The sequence below is a fragment of the Dermacentor andersoni genome, chromosome 1 (genome assembly GCF_023375885.2).
Source record: "Dermacentor andersoni chromosome 1, qqDerAnde1_hic_scaffold, whole genome shotgun sequence".
NCBI classification, from domain to species: domain Eukaryota; kingdom Metazoa; phylum Arthropoda; class Arachnida; order Ixodida; family Ixodidae; genus Dermacentor; species Dermacentor andersoni.
Window position 1 is genome coordinate 7,841,886 of NC_092814.1, and position 19,241 is coordinate 7,861,126.

The window sequence follows — 19,241 nt, forward strand, 5'->3', positions numbered from 1 at the left end:
TATGATTGCGGGCGTGTAAACTGAGGAGACATTTGAACACGACGACGCGAGACATGTCACGGAGCAAGACGACCGCAACACTGCACCGACTGCTCTAGTTCTTAATCTCTCGGACAGCCATGTTGGATTTAAGGTGGCGCCCCCTATAGGCCGTGAAAGTTGCGAATCTCGAAGATAATCTGTAGGCACAACCACTGACAAATTACAACTATCACACGGCCACACCAAGTCGACCTGCACGGCCGAAAAGGAATATACGGTACTTACTCAACTCCAATGCAAGCCATACAAAGGCATAAGAAATTGACGGCAATGCAGTCGTGTGGTATGTTGGATGGCTATTCCAGCAATTTTACTTTAGGCCTAAATTTGGCAGCTTGTAAAATGGCCAAGCTACAGAGTTACCACGTTGTGACCACACAAATGCGACACAGCAAAGATGCTAATAACATGCAAAAGGGTAAGTTTCAGTTTGCTGAGTTTCAAGAAACGGCTGCCACGTAAAGTGTGCGCCGTCACTTGGAACACCTCTTCCACTAAGGCCACACTGCCAGTACGAAGTATGAATGCGGGCATGCCAGCAATACAGACCAGGGGTGCACTATTAGGCTCGACAGAACTTCATCCTAAGCTACGCACAGCCCACGAATATAGGCGCACACAGTTTCCTAATGGCAGACTGTGCGAGTGCACACTGTATTTTTGATGGCCTTTATCTTTATGAATAGCAGGAGATGCCTTCACATGAGGTAAAGCTCCTTGATGTTGGGAAGTAGCGACACTTTCCCTCCCACATGTTCTTTCTTCCTGAATTCTCAGACTTCACTCTCCTGCGGGCTGGTGTGCTGCACACAACATGCTTTTTGTGTCTGCAGCTGCCATGGCAAAGACTACTGAAAAGTAATTGTGGAATTATCTTTTGACACAGACAATTCTGAGGTTTTTTTCTTTTCAAGAAGAGTTGCAAATGTGCTGCAAAAGAAACTAGCAAAAGTACTGTAAAAGTGGGTATTGAGAAATAGTTCAGCAGCATGCTCTGCCTGGTTGCTACATACAGCCAACTGTGGTGCCAGTGAAATACAGAATCATCGCCGCATTTGTTTTACATTCGTGGTCAAAACAACTTCAGGAATGGAAGCAGAAAGATATTAAACATATTCGGACAGAGAATTGGCCTTTATTCAGTGCTCGGGAAGAGCACAGGTGCCAATCTCGCTGAGTGATGGGCACATGCTTGGTATACATAAAAATGGAACGCTATGTAGGTTACTGCACAGGCTTGAATAACTTGCCCGGTTATGTTGTGGAGCTTGCTGCCTGCCATCATTGCTTCAAGTGACTATCCTTTGCTAGGAACTGTAGCTATGATACCAATATGCGTCTTCATAGAAAAATGTTGCGACGAAATCTCGGCAAATATCGCAACAGTTCTGCTGCATCTCATTAAAAAAACCTCATTGCCTATAATGAAAATTTATAAAACGTCGCTTTACAATAAATTAACAGCATAGCAATAATTTGGTCTTCATAGAATAAACCATTAATTATGCACCATCTCTAGTTTTCTTAGTGCTATTCCTCACCAGTGTTGTAAAATTTGATGAGCTGAAACTCGACGAAATGGCTGTGCCACTACAGATGTGCGGTACTAATTAAAAGTTACTACAGTGAATTCTTCATGGATTTAAGTGCTCGTGATTGGTAGGCGATTGGAAAGAACGTTTCGCTCCTGGTGATTAAGCTGGTTGCTGCATTTCTTTTTGCCAAAAAAGCCATTTTTTTTTGTGAAATCGACAAGGATCATTTAACCTAATAATAACATACCTCCAAGGATGTCAGTTTACATGATTGTAATAGACATGAAATATTACCTGTGCTAAATATGTGTGCAAGTCATTGTGTACAGTATAAGCAGCATACATGAAAGCTCATGCCATGTTTAGCAGAGGCAATTCAATCAAGTTTCAATAAACATATATTCTGCACAGAAATTGAGCAGTAGCAGCCATTCAAAACAATGTGGCCGTGTAAAGAAATAAAGACATTAGTGCACGAAACAATCAACAAGTTAATATCAAGAAATGTTGCGCATATGGGAACAACGATAAGTACAATATTTTCGACTGGTGATTAGAGGTTGAGATAAAGAATGATTGAACAAAGTTAACGGCAGCTTGTCACCAGTGTTGTACGGAACAGCATTTCTGGAACTAGTTCCTTTTGGGAGGAAGGGAGCAATGCCACCATTCCATTAAGGGCCAGTGGAACTGTAACGGTAACTCGTCATGTTTACGAAGGGACGGCGTTCCTTATGTAAATGTTCCACAACATTGAACAGATGCATGCATGTATGTGGCACATCATGCAGGGCGACTGCGTGAGGCACAAAAAAGTACCACCTGCCTGTCGCATGACTATGGTGCATTTCTCGTGAGTTCTCCGTTATACTTACTTTATGACTAGACTTTGGTGGCTAGATGTGTAGGTGTGCCGACAGGCGCATCTGGAGAGTAGTTCAACGCTCTTCCGCATCATTATGCAAAATTGGCGCTGCAGTCAGTACAACGGTTTTGCAGCACACGTTGTCTACTACAAGTAGGAGACGGCGCGCAAAAAATAAAGCCTGTATTGCAATAGTTGTATGACATCTGTTTGTGTCAGTCTGAAAGGTGAAGAGCTCCGGGTCTCTCTTACTGTCTGAAAGTTCCCAAGATATGTGGAATATTCCAGGTCATAAAAATGACCGACGAGATTAGCGGCGGTATTGCTCCACTAAAGAAGACCACCAAGGACACTTACTGCTTCACTCCAAACTGCAAGTCAGGTTCTAAGTCTGTGAGAAAGAGGCCTAAAATAGCCTTGTTTTCGGTGCCAAACGACTCTTTTTTAGGAAATGGGAACTGGCCCTTCATCGAGCGGACAAGCAACTGCAGCCGACATCAGTTGTATGCGAGCGACATTTTTTCAAGAACAATTCATTCACCGCAATTGCACCCATGTGAGACGCCTATGTATTGTTCCTTTTGATGCGGTTTCTTCTGCAAAAAAAGTTTTTATATTGGTGCACCTGAGTAACTTTCTATTTGCACATCTGAAGCGTAGTATTCTGACTGCCCAAGTGGAAAGTGCCATATGTGTTGCACTTGCAGTAGACGAGCACCAATGTTGCAGTTAGACATGTCTGGAGTATGTTTGGTGCTCCGTGAAAAAATTCATCTAGGAGCGTTTCTTTGGATTCTTTTTATCTCCAGATAATCTGCTGCCGGCGATGTTCAAATTCGTATAATATATGTAGTTCGATGTAAGTTCTAAATTGCTCACTTTATTTCGCCTCAGGATTAACCGACACTGTATTTTAATTTTAAAAATCAAATGTAACACTAACGACACATTCCAATGTTAGAAATTTAACTGGCACGCGTTCCTTTGCATTAAAGGAACTTGTAAAGGAAACTTGTTCCAAGATTGGGAAGGAACGTGTACAGCACTGCTTGTCTCTGAGCTTAAGTGTCTGGTGCACTGTGACAATCAAGTTTAATGAAGGGTCTGGTCAACGAAGTTATATTGTCCTGCAACCTCGCCTACAGGTACTAATACAGGTACAATGCTTTCCTTGCTATGAACAGCGTGTTTTGAAGCAGAGAAATCCTTTCTTCCAGTATGGTACAGCCACTGTTTATGACAAACGTTGAATTTTTCTGATAGATTGAAATGGTGCTATTCGTTTTTCTGGCATACTGCTGCATTTAAACACAACAGCAAGGCATTCTCGCAGGAAAAAAAATTCGAGGACACCTAAACACTTATGAGTTGTGAATGTGAAAGCATTAATGTCCAATTGAATGCCGCTGAGCAGTCGGAGTTATGAGCTCGCGGGAAAGCATGCGTGTTGAGATGCTTGGCCAACGCCTCTTTCTTTTTTTCCTATTAGCATAAGGTCGGTGCACTTCGATCCGTGACTTCATGCTACCTTGCCCGACTGCCATAGAATCGACGTCACCGCTTTTGTCACACCGGGCTTGGCAGTGGAAATTCGGTCCAAGTAGCATAATGTCAAAGAGCAGAGTGCACAGGCCTGCTATTTAGGAGGCGCTAGTTTCACCTATCGGGTAAGACTACAGTGTACTGGAATAGGATAGTGAACTAGAATATAACACTAGAGGCTGTGCCGCCTCTTTCGGCAGACACCACAGACCACTGCTAGGGTTTCCCCGTAGAATAAAGAACCAACCCGTAGTGCGGCTGCCTGAGTCGAGGGTTGTCAGATTGGGCTAATAGCCAAAGTGGGCTACTTTTTATGCGGATTGGCATGGAAAATTTCGAATTGGCTACATGGCTATATTTGGACTATTTTTGTCTTGAGGACTTACGAGTCCCAAGGACCACCTCAACACTGACAGAACTCGGGAATGCCGGTGTATGAAAACCCAAAGCTCATTGCTGCTATAAAGATATGTAGGCAATCTCAAAGTCTGCTTTTTTAAGCAATGTCGGTGCTGGGAGGATGGCGCTAAGTCATGGCTGCCATGTTTATACGTCATTCCAGCGCCAAGCTCTCTTCTTTTTGTTTTGGGTTCGGCGCCATCTGCTGCCTGTTCAGGCGGGATTCATTTAGAGAAACAATGGGGCTGACAGTTGTCCAGTATGTGTTCCGTGCCGGCTGCTATACAGCAAACTATTATGTGGACAACAGCTCAAGTGTACGTACGCATGTCATGGTGCATTATTTTCGCCCGTGGTCCTTCAATATTTATCAAGGGCTCCTCGAAGCCTATTGTTTGGTTTTCCCGCAAATCACCACGTTATTATCTACTCAGTAACTTTACGAAAAAAATCCGCAAGTCGCTTCAAACGAGAAATGCGATGGTTCGAGTATTTATATACAGTATGCGTCGCCCTTGCGTAGAGCGCGGGAACGGCAGCCACCGGGGCGCTTCGAAAGCAGCTAGCGATGTCTAAAGGTAGCTACTAGGCTCGAGATTAGAGGTGTCTGGGCATGCAGCAGTCGACACATCTAATCTCGGGCGGTCACTACCGTTGGATGTCGCTGGCTGGCTGCATAGCGTCCCCGTGGCCGCCGTTCACGCGACAAAGGTGACAAGCACTGTACATGCTCAGCGAAGCACAGTACTCTCGACTGTTGATCAAAACGAAATATTCTGCTCTATAGTATCACCAAGCATCGCCAAGTTGTAGCTAGCATCAGGAATGCAAAAAGCAGTGCCGGAACTCCAACGTTCCCTCTGCTGTCTGAGCTTGCGGTGCCTCTTTCGAACGCAGCTGTCGAAAGCGTGTTGTTCAGCCAGATTTTGTTGACAAAGAATGATCAGAGGAACCGCATGTTGAATGAGACACTGCGTTAAGTTTGGTCTGGCTGAGAGTGGGGACTGCTGCAAAGATTTCCAGCCAGATGAACAGTTTCTGTTGCGTTTCAACCACGACCTACTGTATAAAGGGCGACCTGCGCGTGCGGCGCTTCGCCTGCGCCGCCGATTTGCTTTTGCTTGTGTGGTTTTTTTTAGTTTTCCAAACCGCCGCCGCGAATAGTGGCGCTAGTGCTCACCCCCACCTTGTGGCCGGCCGCACGCTTTGGCAGCAAGCATTTTCAGCGACAGCACGGAGGGATCCAAACGTACGTGCGCGAAACAGTCGATTAGCTGAGCGCTTGGTGATCTGTGTTCTTGATTACCATATTCTATTTCAGTGACACTGTGATTCTCAGCCCCGTGGGCGCGGGCTTTCGAGTTTGCGGCTTCACATACGATGGTTTACTGCTGCGTGCCGTTGTGCAAGTCAAGCGGCCGAACAGCACGAGGAATTTCCTTTCACGAGTTCCCCGTGACCGACGTTAGGAACAGATGGTTGAAAAACATCTCTCGGCAAGGCTGGTCAACAGCCTGGTGGTCAGCCGGGTCACATACTCCCTGCCGTACCATGTAACCATCAAAGCCGAAAGAGAACAAGCCGAAGCAATCCTTCGGAAGGCACACAAAACAGCCCTTCATCTCCCAAGAAACACATCCAATGACAAGCTGATGCAACTGGGAATCAGCAACATGTTTGAAGAACTAAAAGAATGCCAGCTCAAGGCACAAGCGCGAAGGCTCAGTAACACAACAACAGGAAGGGCGCTCCTGACAAAGTTGGGTTGGGAAATAGAAAAACCGCAAAGTAGTAGGGCAATAATACCGGACCTGCTAAGGAAGAAACTACGTGTACAACCTGTCCCCCGCAATATGGACCCCAATCTCCATACCAGCAGGCGACAGGCTAGGGCAGAATTCTACGAAAGAACGATGGGGCAGAGAGACAACACAGATGCTTCCCTCTATCCAAAAGGACACAGGAAACACGCAGTAGCGGTAGTAGCTAATAATCAAAGCAAACTAATTACGAGTCTCACGGTAGCGGTATCAGACATAACCGAAGCAGAGGAAATAGCTGTTGCACTGGCAGCAGATGAAGGATACAGGATAGGAAAATCCCTCAACATCCTAACAGACTCACAAGAGGCGTGCCGAAACTATATCAGGGGTAGAATAAGCAGCACGGCACTCAATATCCTTAGTAGAGCACCGCTCTATGAAGGACAACCTACACACAACATAATCTGGATACCAAGCCACGCAGGGATTCAGGGCAATGGAGGGGCGGACAGCTTAGCTCGAGGCTTCACCATCCGAGCGGGTACCTCAGTCCCCCCGGGAGAGCCTCAGATTACTTGCGGGGACAGTTATTCAGAGCTGCTAAACCTATATAGGGGGCGAAGATTCCAATACCCCCCACCACACAAAGCGTTGACGAAGGAGGAAGCCGCAGGATGGCGTAGACTGCAGACGGGTTCCTTTCCAAATCTTTACATACTAAGCAGGATGTTCCCCACACAATATTGCGCCGTATGCCCGTGGTGCGGAGCAAGGCCAACACTATATCACATCACATGGGAATGCGAGAGAAACAAGACATTCCACAAACATACAACACCAAGTGCGGAGCAATGGGAGAGCCGGCTCACCAGCTGCGAGCTAGGGGTCCAAAGGGCCCTCATAGCACACGCAAGCGAGGTGGCCCGACTCAGTGGTGCCCTGGACTAGGGGCCCACCCAAGGCTGAAGGGGACCTAAAGTTTTCAAGAATGAAGACTTCGTCCTCAACTCGCTAATATCTTAAAGAACCAATAAAGTTTTCCATTCCATTCCATTCTCGGCAAGGCGAAGGTAAGTTACTATGCTGCACTTAGCTTTGAAACGTGCTTTTAATGTGCATTTCGAGCGACGGCTCGAAATTTCGGCGGCCAAGCCTTCAAAGTAGTTTCAGATTTCATTGCACTGCACAGCGAAGATACCAAATATCTGGGGTCGAGTGCCTCTCGCATGTGTCGCCGCGCCTTTTTCTAGCCGCACCCTGTCTATAATGTGAAATGCTGAGTTTACTGCAGCTCCTCTGCGAATTTTTACCGTCATCGCCGTATTCCTGAAGGCAGGGCCGGAGCGTTTCGGGCGTTGCTGTGGGGGTGAGCTTTGGCGGCATCTACCGGCGCGCTTGGTCCCTACTCAATGATCACGTGGTATTTCTTCGGCCGCGCGCTCCCGTAGGCGACCACGGGATGCGCAGGTCGCCCTTTATACAGTAGGTCGTGGTTTCAACTCTGCAATTCTATGGTCGAAGTGGCAGTGGGAATTAACTCAAATGGGGCCAGATTTTATACTTAATCCATTTGGATTTGGATTTAATCACACTGGCGATTTGGATTTAATCCAAATCGCCAGTGTGAAAAGTATCAAGTGGGACTCTACGCAATGTCTTTCTTTCTCGTTCTTTGTCTTACTTAAGCAGCTTTGTATTACGTGAAAGTTGCGATTGTTTCATGGTACTTCTTGAATGTTGCATATTATTACAATGATAAGCACTGTACATATATGAAAAGGATGTTTGTCCACAGTAAAGATGGCAAGGCATTTGCTCACCAAAGGTCTGTGATCGAGTGATTGCCCTGCCAACGTCGGGATGATAACTCGTCGATTTTTATACTGTATTCCTGTAACGATTTTTTTCCCTTTAAACCATGTGCATACGAGTAATTGCGATTATGGCTTTTTATATGCACATACTTTATGACCATTGTAATTCTTCTTTGTTCGTCTTACTATTCACTACATATTGTACTTTGCTGACGTGTATTTTCGAAATGTGATGAAAAAAAAAAAAACTATGTTCGATATACACAATAGGTTTTTCTGGTACCGTTACGTCCATATTTTATTATTTTTGCTCACATCACAGTGGTGGTTGGGCAAAGAGTTCTTGCCAGTTTGTAAAGGTATATATAATGTTCTACTGACTTCCTATTCTGATGTATAGTGCTTGAATTTGTTAGACGAAGGGGTTTACGCTGTACTTCATGACAGCTGTCCGCAACCCATAGATTTTGTGTTCCCAAGTGAAATTACATATATTCTTTTCTTTTTAAATCGCACTCGAAGTAAGGTACACAGCCCCCCTTAGAAATTTGGTAACGCATGCATTCGTGCCTGCATTCATAGAAACTTGCGTACACATTTTCATATTGCACGAATCTTGCCAGCGAATCCCTGTTTAAATATTGCGCAGTTCAACTCTTTTTGATACTAACACCACCTGGGTTATTGCCAGCGCCATAATCCAGGTGGCAATTAAAATGATAAACTTTAATTCTTCTCTTCTGTTATGGGCCAGCAGGTCGCTCTGTTTGTTCCCACTCAATGGCGAATTGCAGTCACAACTGCCACTTCTTCGCATGAAGAAAATGTGAGAAGTTTTCTCCACAGTCCAGTGTGCCTACAAGCAGCAGCATTTGCTAACTTAGCGTAGAGCTTCTTTCGAGTAAATTGAGAGAGACATTGGGAAAGCAATAACGTGTTTATTTTATAAATCAAGCCTATAGAAAATGCATCCCTATTTCAATGCCTTGAGTTTGGGCCGCCTCTTGGGCACTTGATCGTGACCAGCTGAATCTGATCCTCGAGGTTGGAGCTAGCAATATTTTGCCCGAATCTTATAAAAGAATGCCTCGAGTAAAGAGAGGCATGAACTAAAGTTAGCTCAGAACGTGTCTGAGTAAATACTAATAATGTCCTGAGTAAATCGGAAAAGAAATTCTTTCGTTCATTGCAACAATAAGTGGGGTCTAAATCCACGTCTGAGTGGCAGCAAAATGTTGGTGGCAGCTCTCACTAGAATTCTTTATGCAGATCTTGAGATCAGTCTTGTGCTGGTTGCATGCGACGGAAGTAATTTTAGAGTCAGAAAAACACATGATGAGATTTAGACACCTGCAGACAGACACCTGCAAAACATCATCAAACGTTTTGGCTATGCTTAGGGCTCCGTGTTTTCAGATAAATTCGAAAAAATCCGATAAACACTTGCCGGTATAATTTTTGACAATTCGGATTTATCCGATAAACTCCCAATTTTAACGGCCAATATGACCCTGTTCCATTCTTTATCGAAAGCCTTTCCATAAAGGGCATGTTCTAAGCGGTCATTCATACATAGGCCGGTTTGGCCGATATAAACTTTACTTCACGTCAACAGCATTGCACATTTAATAACAAAGGGCTTGTCGCCCCCAGGAGTGCAAGACGACATCTTGATATACGGTCCCCTGATGGCACTCGAGCGCCAGGGGACTGAAACGAGCATGGATAACCTGCTGGCGCAAAGCATGGCATGCTCACGACTCATTTCTGCAGTGCATGAACAGAAATTTTGGGCAAGCAGAATGAGAAGGAAACAAAAGCTTTCCAGCGACTACGTAAATGAGTTTAGTGATTTTAAAGAGTGAACTTCAACTGAAGGAGTCATTACTCAAGTATTATTGCGCAACAAAAAAAGAAGACACACCAAGCGCAAACTTTCAACTAAATTTATTGTACCACTGAATCGGTTTATACATGTGAAGCAGTACAGAGTGCGCATGCGCTTACATGAAAACGAACTGCACATTCGTGTAACATAGTTATGAGCCATATGATGCCACCTCCAAGAAACTTAGTTCTTTTTCTGTGAGAGCCAGTGAAGGGAAATTAACACGCTTATCACCGGATTTTGCAATCATCTGCGCTTCAGTTATTTCACGGATGAGCTGTGTCCTGCCACGGGACACAATCATGCATTCGTCCTCGATAGGTTTGCAGCCATGATCGCAACAATGAATCACCAAGAACCCACCGGTGCCATTTTTTATGTTGCAGTGTTCGCGGAGCCGATCATTGAGGCAGCACCCAGTTTGCCTGATATATTGCTTCCCACATGAAAGCGGGAGATTGTAAACCACTCGGTGAACACACTCAACAAACTTTTTGCGGTGATGCTTTGTGCACTTATCGGACGGCATTTGGATCCGTCAACTTGCAAAGCTTGCCGAGCTTGTTGGGAGCAGAAAAAACAACTCTTACATTTGCCCTTTGGGCCATCTTTTATGGGATATCCCGTGCATGTATGGTACAACACTTACTTTAGGGCATTTGCCGGGAGGGCCATCGGCAACTGACTTCTGCGTGCTGGATCGCGCTTCTCTTAAAGGGAAGCTGAAAGGTTTTCCAGAAAAAATGAGTGAACATCTGTACATAATGGCTTTCAACCCTCCGAATTCGAATATCGTATCGAAATTGAGCGAAAGAAAGCGCAAATATATTTTATTTCGACGAAAAGTGCAGCAGCGGACACGCCCAGCTCGCGCGTCTCGTTTCCGCCTGTGATTGGTCGGGCGCCTCGTGACGTCAACACTAGTAACCGACCGCTGCCGCTACACATGAAGCGCGGTGCCAGGTAGTTTGGTGCTGTTTTTCTGAGGCGGTAATGGAAAATTTAGAGAGACTGCGTTTTTCTGAGGAGTTCGGCGTTACTCCCTACATGTACGAGCCGATTGCGAAGAGCCGGCCTCTTGAAGAAGCAAACGATGCTGGTGCGAGCAGTGCTTTCGACGCGAACGAAAGCAAAGTCTTGGGATCTCCTCGTGTTGGAAATGCTCTTTGGTGAGTATGTTTTTTGCAAAGCGATCTAGTGATCTCGCCGATGCTTCACCGATCTAGTGAGCTCGTTTCCGGTCAAACAACTGTAGTGTTGTGTTCGTGCATGCCTCCTCGTGGAACGTAAGCGGGGATGCGATCGTCGGCATTTGTGCGCTGTCCAAAGCTGTCGGCAATCTACAAAGACGGTTTAAACGCGTGAAAAGCTTCCCGGTTCATGCAGTACGTGTAGTGAACTTCATCTGTTGACTACCACGTTGATTACCACTCACGTTGATTACCACTCACGTTGACTACCATGCACGTTGACTACCACTCTACATACACGCAGACGCACCAACAAAGGAATGCAGGGTCGATCGAAGCAGATTACGATGACACGCACGCAGAAACAAGCGCGGTCAGGCACGGTCGCGGACGCTGCGAAGGAACGAAACACTAGAGTTGACGTCACAACACCGCGGTTTCCGGTCTCCGCTCGCATCGTCAGTGTCAGCAGCAGCGCGCGGCATTCGACGGGGGGCAGAGCTACAGCGCAATTTCAACCTACGATTACGTCGCTCCTAATTGAAAAAAAAAACCCCAAAATTTTACCTACATGGTTTATAAGGTTCCTGCATCCGTATATGAGCGTCTTATTGAATTCGACAGACTTTTCAGCTTCCCTTTAAAATGCGTTCCACGACAGACACTTGCACCACCTTAGGATATCCAGCCAAAACCAAACGTCGAGTTTGCTTTTCAAAACTTACGTCCGCTACATGGCAGCAAGACTTGCTAAGGGCATTCTTCAAACACAAAATGATAATGGTCCGCTTAACAAGCTTAGGATGTGCGGACGTACATGGCAAAAGTGGCTTGTTGGCTCGCGGCTCATACGACCAACACATGTGGCTGTCCTGAAAGCTCAGGCGAAGATAAAAAAAGCGAAGAGACCTTTCTACCTGCAACTCATGAGTAGTTTGAAGGGGAACTAAGCACTTCTGAATCGTTTCTAACACTTGTTTCCAGAATGAAGGCATTGGAAGAGCAGTCAATCAAAATTAAAAAGTCATCAATGTATCCAAATATCTTAAAAACTGCAGCGCCTTGCACTTGTAGTGAAATGTCACGGTCTAAACAGGATAAAAACAAGTCGCTAAGTATGGGAGCAATGCAGGAGCCAATACAAACTCCGCTCTTTTGCAAAAAACATTGGTTATCCCAAGTGATGAAAGTGTAATTAAGATAAAGCCGTAAAAGTTCTAAAAACTGACTGCAAGACATGCCGGCCTCATTCTGGAAGGAAACAGCACCATACACCTCAATATGTTGCTCAACACATGACAGTACGCTTTTATGCGGCAAAAAATAATAAAGCTCCTTAACATTGATAGAAAACGCCTGAAGACCACCGTCAGAATGTAATTTCAAAAAATCAATCGCAGTGTCTGAGCTCTTAACAAGGAAAGGGTAGCTGACAGGCAGAAGGCCCAACTTATCTTGTAAAAACACCCCCAACGGCTTTTGCCAAGTATCAATTTCTGACACAATCATCCTTAACGGGACCCTGGGTTTATGCGTTTTGGCGCTGAAGAAAACTTGTAGATAATCTCGCCTGCTGTTTTCAAAGGCCTTGGTTAATTTTTGTAGAATAAGTTTGTTGATTAAGTTTGATGGACCTCTTGGCAGCCTCTTTCAAAGCAAGTGTCCGGCAGCACGCACGATGCCAGGTAGTGATCAAACTGGGTGTTGCTTCAATTATTGGCTCTGCGCACACCGCAATAACGATAAAAATGGCACCGGTGGGTTCTTGGCGATTCATTGTCGCGATCATGGCTGCAAACCTATCGAGGACAAATGCACGATTGTGTCAAGTGGCACGGCACAGCTCATCCGTGAAATAACTGAAGCGCAGATGATTGCAAAATTCTGCGATAAGTGTGTTAGTTTCCCTTCACTGGCTCTCGCAGAAAAAGAACTAGGTTTCTTGGAGGCGGCATCACATAACTGATAACTATGTTACACGAATGCGCAGTTCGATTTCATGTAAGCGCATGCGCAGTCTATACTGCTTCACATGCATAAACCGATTCAGTGGTACAATAAATTTAGTTGAAAGTTTGCGCTTGGTGTGTCTTCTTCTCTTACGTCCGTGTCTCATTTTTCTTTTTTTTTTTGCGCAATATTACTTAAGTAATGGATTACCAACTTGCCCGGAATGCTGCTCTCATTAAGGAGTCATTATTTGCAAGTTTGTAGTGAGACAGCATTGCCAACAGCAAGGGCACGTTGAAAATTGCGGAGCATCTACAATCACAACGCCACGTCCAGCTGAAGAAGCCCTGTCTAGACACAGGTGAGTCCTTTTTTTAACCATTGGCGCTCTGAATTTACGGCTATGTGAGAGGGTATGTAGCATGCTTTGTACAGCCTGACACAGTTTTTCCGTTTATTGTGCACACTTCCTTGTATGCCAGGTGTCTTAACAAATTTTACATGGTCGCAGTTCAATTTGTTCACATCGTCTTGTTATTCCCATCCCTTAGGCAACTGGTCACAGCAAAGCTCGCTGGACGAATGCATCATACAGGCCAGATCCAACAGACAAAACGCGGATGACATCCCGCACCAGTTTCGCCATGCACTCTGCCATGCTGGGATTCCACTGCACCAAGCTGATGGACCTCTTGGCACCGCTTTCGAAGCAAGTGTCCGGCGGCATGCACGATGCCAGGTAGTGATAAACTAGATCGGAAATACCTACGTAAGGTCAGTGTGAAACACATTGCAACTATAAGTTCTTCGATGAATGACCGCCCAATTTCCATCACCGTCAACGAGTCGCCGGAACTCCGCGGATGTCGGGCAGTGACGGTGCTGGCAACCTTCTACGATGATGAGCTTCTGGACCTAGGACTGTCATGATAGACTTTCAAGTAGTTCAGCAGTGTAATGCAGTATGAATAGGCATGTTGATACAAACCGCTCTTTAAAAGGTTGGAAAGGCCTTAGCCGACGTAGCTGTGTTGTGCTCTGATTGAGCTCCCTACATGCAGAAGTTTCACAAGGACTTGCAACTCTCCAGCCCCGATTTCAAGGCACTTCACTTCAAAGATCCGTGCCACCTACTTAACAATGATCTGGAAGATGGAATTAAGATGAGCTCATTTAAGGTAGTTCACAATTTTGTTGTGCACTTTCCTGCCCTGTTGAAGTCGTCGCGGGAGCTGTGCCGTAAGTTTTGCAGTGGGCCGTGATGACAAAGGACAGATCTGGTGGGAACGGGGGGGAAGAATAATAATAATAATAAAGAGATCGAGCTTTGGTTCTGTGCACGCTTGTCGTGGAATGTTACATTGGTGCAGTCTATGACAGGATAGAAGCCTCTATTATGTGGATAACGCTGAGTATAGCCAGAGACGTGCAACATAAGTCGTATTTTTCAACGTGTGAAGTGGATGAAGACGCAAAGTATGATTTGCCTGAAAACATCACGACTCCCAAGCTTCGTGAGTTCATCGCCCAAAAGGCTGGGAAGACGCTGCAGGAGATTGATGTTCAAGCTTCAGTGAAGATAAGAATGACGCACTCCGAATTTCAAGAACACATCATGACGCCGCTGGTGCAGCTTACAGCAAGAAGTGCACCGAGCAAGACCGATTCTTCCATGGACTCATGCCTACTAGAAATGCTTCGCCTGCAGCAGCAACTCATGGTAAATCTTCTGACTTTTATTCAAGCCCAACTACGACAAAACAAGCAGATGGTAAAGCCCGACTTTGATGAAGAGAGCTCAAGCCCAGAGACTTGGATCCAGTTCTACGAACAAGCACGCGAAGAGAACTCCTGGGAGGAACCCTGCGATCGCATCAGGAACATGCGTCAGTTTCTCAGCGTACTTGCCAAAAAGTGGTATGACATCAATATGACGGATACATGGAAGCAGTGAAGAACGAGCTTTTTGGCAGCTTTTGACGAAAACTCTGTTGAAAGGTGGGACCGAGCTATTTTTTATAAATATCGCTCAGGAAAGCCCCTAGAATATTTTTACGAGAAAGGACGTCTTTTTCAGATGGCAAACGCAGAACTACCGGAGTCCACAGTAGTGCCACTGATTGTTCATGGCTTACCCAAGGAACTTCAGAGGCAGGGGCAAGTAAAGTTGCCTAAAACTATTGAAGAACTGTTGGGATGTTTCAGAAACATCTGCACCGATTTTACGCCACAAAATGTGCGTCAGACAGGTCAAACTTTCGAAAGGGCTCCTTGGAGGTCTCGAGATTTCGAAAATCTTCATGGCCAAATCGAGTCATCAACTTAATGTCCACTAACAGCAATAACGCTGAACCAGTAGCCTCTCATTCAGAGGAAGCGCAACCAAAAAACGAATAAAAGTCCAGTCCCACCTGATGACAAAAATTGAGACCGTTTTTCTAACCACCCTTAGCCTTGTCTATATTAAACTCAATATCAATGGAGACGATGTTGATGCATTGGTTGATAGTGGTGCATCTGTAATAAATGAGTCTCTTGTTAAAAGTGACGAAATAATTAGAGGAAGACCGGTGCAGGTACAGAGCTTTGATGGGACGAGACAAATATATGATGAATGGGTGAAAGCAAATGTCTTATCAAGGCAGGAGGGCTAATATCAACGCCCTTGTCGTGAAGGGATGTGACTATAAATTCTTACTTTCGAGACCAGATGTGAAGACACTTAAACCTTTATTGGAATGATGAAGCAACTGTGGCGCGAGAGACATGCGCATCCTTGAACGTCGCGGACTGCTTGTTAAGTGTGAAAAAGACGTTTGTGAAAAATTCCCTGAACTTATCTGCCTAGGCAACTATCCACTGGCTACAACAAAATTTACTGTTCCTTTTAAGCTGAGGGATGTTACGCAGGTCAGAAAAAAGCCTTACAGTATGTCACGCAAAAAGAAACTTTGGTTGAAAAATGAGATCCAGAATATGTTAGATGCTGGAATAATACGGCCATCGGTGTTGACATTCGCCTCGCCTATTACTCTGGCTCCGAAAGAAGACTGATCTCTGCAACCGTGTACTGATTACTGGATCTTGAATAGCCAAATGGACATTTTTTCTTTTCCAATGCCAAGGATCGACGAGATAATTGAAGAAACCGGAAGTTGCAAAATATTCTCTCGTATAGACCTTTGCAAAGGATTTTGGCAGATTCCGCTCGAAGAGGAATATAAAATGTATACAGCCTTTGTCACTCCATTTGATGTGTACGAATGTAATTGTTTGCCTTTTGGATGGAAAAACAGTGCAGTGTGATTCCAAAAGATGATGAATAGTGTTCTCAAGCCATTTCTCGGGTTATTCTGTAATGTGTATGTAGACATCATAGTCTACTCCAAGGATGAAACATCACACGCCGAACACTTGACATCTATTTTGATGGCATTAAGTGACGCCAAACTTAAAGTGAATTTTTTAAACACAAAATTACATTTCCCGGTCGCATTTTGGATGGATTCACAAAGAGAACGAAAGAGGAGTCCGTGGAACAAATAAGAACGACAGGTGAAGAAGCCAGACAATGTACACGCAGTCAGAGTTTTTCTTGGCCTCGCAGGACATTTTAGAAATTACATAAAGGATTTTTCAGCACGAGCTAAACTGTTGAACAACCTACTCCGTAAAAACAGATTTCATTTGGACTGAAGAATGTGAGAAGGTGTACAGAGATTTGATATTAGCCATATCATCAGACCCGGTCCTCACAATACCAGACTTCACTGTTCCATTCGAATTTACAACGGATGCAACGACTACGGAGCAGGTGGTGTACTGTACCAACAAAGAAGCACAAGTGGCAGCGAAAGAGGAAGACAAGTGGTTGGCTATTACTCGTATACTTTCACAATATCAGAACAAAACTACAGCACAACTGAAAAGGAGGCATTGGCTGTTGTGCTAGCGATTATGTACTTTTGATCGTACCTAAAAGGCACAAAATTTAAACTGTTCACTGATCATCAGGCGCTGACTCATTTGCTGAATGGTAGTCAGCCGAAAGGGCAGATTGCTCGCTGGATTAGTGAAATTCAAGTTTGATTTTGAGGTGGCACACCGGAGCGGACAAGATTTGTCAGATGCTGATGCACTTTCTCGACTTCCCATCGTTAGTAACTGTGGGAACGAAGAAAGCGTGAACTCACTTGAAATGTGGGAAGGCACAGAACAGCTGATGTACTTCGACGGAAAGTTTCACGCACCGGATACACTGAAAACAAACTTTCTCGACCTCTATCACGACAGTCCAGAGTCGGGAGGGCATGAGGGCTTCTGGCAAACATACTACAAAATGAGGAGAAGATTTACATGGCCTGGTATGAAGAAATATATTAGTGATTGCATTAACTCTTGTCAACAATGTCAACGGAACAAAGCAAAATATAAACAGAAGACAGACAGCATGATTTTTCCACCTCATTCAAATATACCAATTGAAACCGTACATGTTGATTTCGCTGAACTGAAGAAAAAAAGGCGAAGTAGTGAAGAAAACGCAGTCCTCTTTAGTGTGCATTGATGAATGCGCAAGGATGCTAGCTGCCAAGCCAGGAAAAGAAAATGCTGATGCTGTCATACCTCAAAAGCATGGCAGATTGAGCGAGTTGGTATGTCATGACTTTTTTAGGCTTGTAGCGCAGCTCAGGAAGAGCAAAAGGAAGGTGGAAGGGGTAAAGAAATGGAATGGTGAACAGTGAGCGCTAACTTCCAACTGATGGTTTATTTCATGACACAGAAGGCTACTTATACACTCAGCGAACCATGTGACATCGAGAGATTACACAAAACCAAGCAACAAAACCGATAGTAACCGTGTGAAAACATATTCAGACAGCCTGTGGCGGCAGTCTGAGATACGTCAATTCATTGCTTGATAATGATAATGAAGGTGAGCTTACATATGCATGGCCCAGACCTATGATAGCCTTTGCTTCAATGATTTCTCTTGTGAGCTGACTAGGACCTAGAATGATCCATTCCTCTAAGACAAGTTCACAACCACCCGTTTTGCAGTGCTGTGCAAGAAACCCCCCAGCTGCAATACAATTCTTAGCATTGTAACCATGTTCGCGCAGCCTGTCATTCAGACATCGGCCAGTTTGACCAACGTAACATTTTCCGCACTTGAGGGGAAAACAATAAACAACACAATGTGTGCAATTAACTAACTTCTTTTTATGATTCTTATCACATTTAGGAGGAGCCTCCTTATTCGGATTAGTGAGCTTGCAAATCCTCATAAGCTTGTTAGGGGCAGAAAACACTACAGGAATATTTGCTCACTTGGCGATTTTCTTAAGGTTATGTGAGACGGTGTGAATATAAGGAATGATGCTTGTCCTACTCTGAGTAGTTGCAGGATTATCTTCATGCTGGTTGTCTTTTCTGAACCCCCTTAGAATCCGTTCTGCTCCTGACTGACATGGCGACATCTAGGCGAGCTAAAAATAAATCACTGAGGAGCGGGGCAATGCACGAATCGATGCATACTCAGTTTTTCTGCAAATAGATGGTGTCATTCTACGTAAAAAAATATAAATAAATGTAAAGAAAACCGTCATCTGTCTTGAATAGAGACATGTTTAAAGGATTGAAATGTGTCGTACCTGATAATGGCCCTGCATTCAAGAGTCGGGCATTTGCAAGGTGGGAAAAATACAGAAACATTACCCTGAAGTTCACAGCACCATACCATCCATCAGCTAATGGACTAGCAGAGCGAGTTATCCGAGATATAAAGCAATATATATAAGTATGTTCCCAGGAGGGTGGAAGTGTTGTCTACAAGCAGCTGTGTCGCACCACAATAGATACAAGCACTCTCAGATGCAGTCCTCAATATGCCACCTTTAAGGAGCCTGCCTATTTGCCTGCAGACGATATACCTGGCATAACAGAGAAGCTTAACTTGAAGGAAACGAAGAAGAGTTCAGAGCAGCAAAGGAAGCACAGGGAAGCGATGAAGAGAGCATTTGACAAACGTGATAACACAAATATTCCTGCAATTGCATTAGGCAATATGGTTCTGGTGCGGAAAGGAAATGGCGGTCCTAATACAAAACTTGTGGGTCCGTTTAAAGTGGTAAAATTGGCTACAGAAGTACTCAAGACCATCGGCTACAGGACGGAAAACGGTGCGATGGAAATAGCTGCCATTGCCAACGTCATCCCTTATTTACAGCGGATGTATGAAACAAAGCCCAGG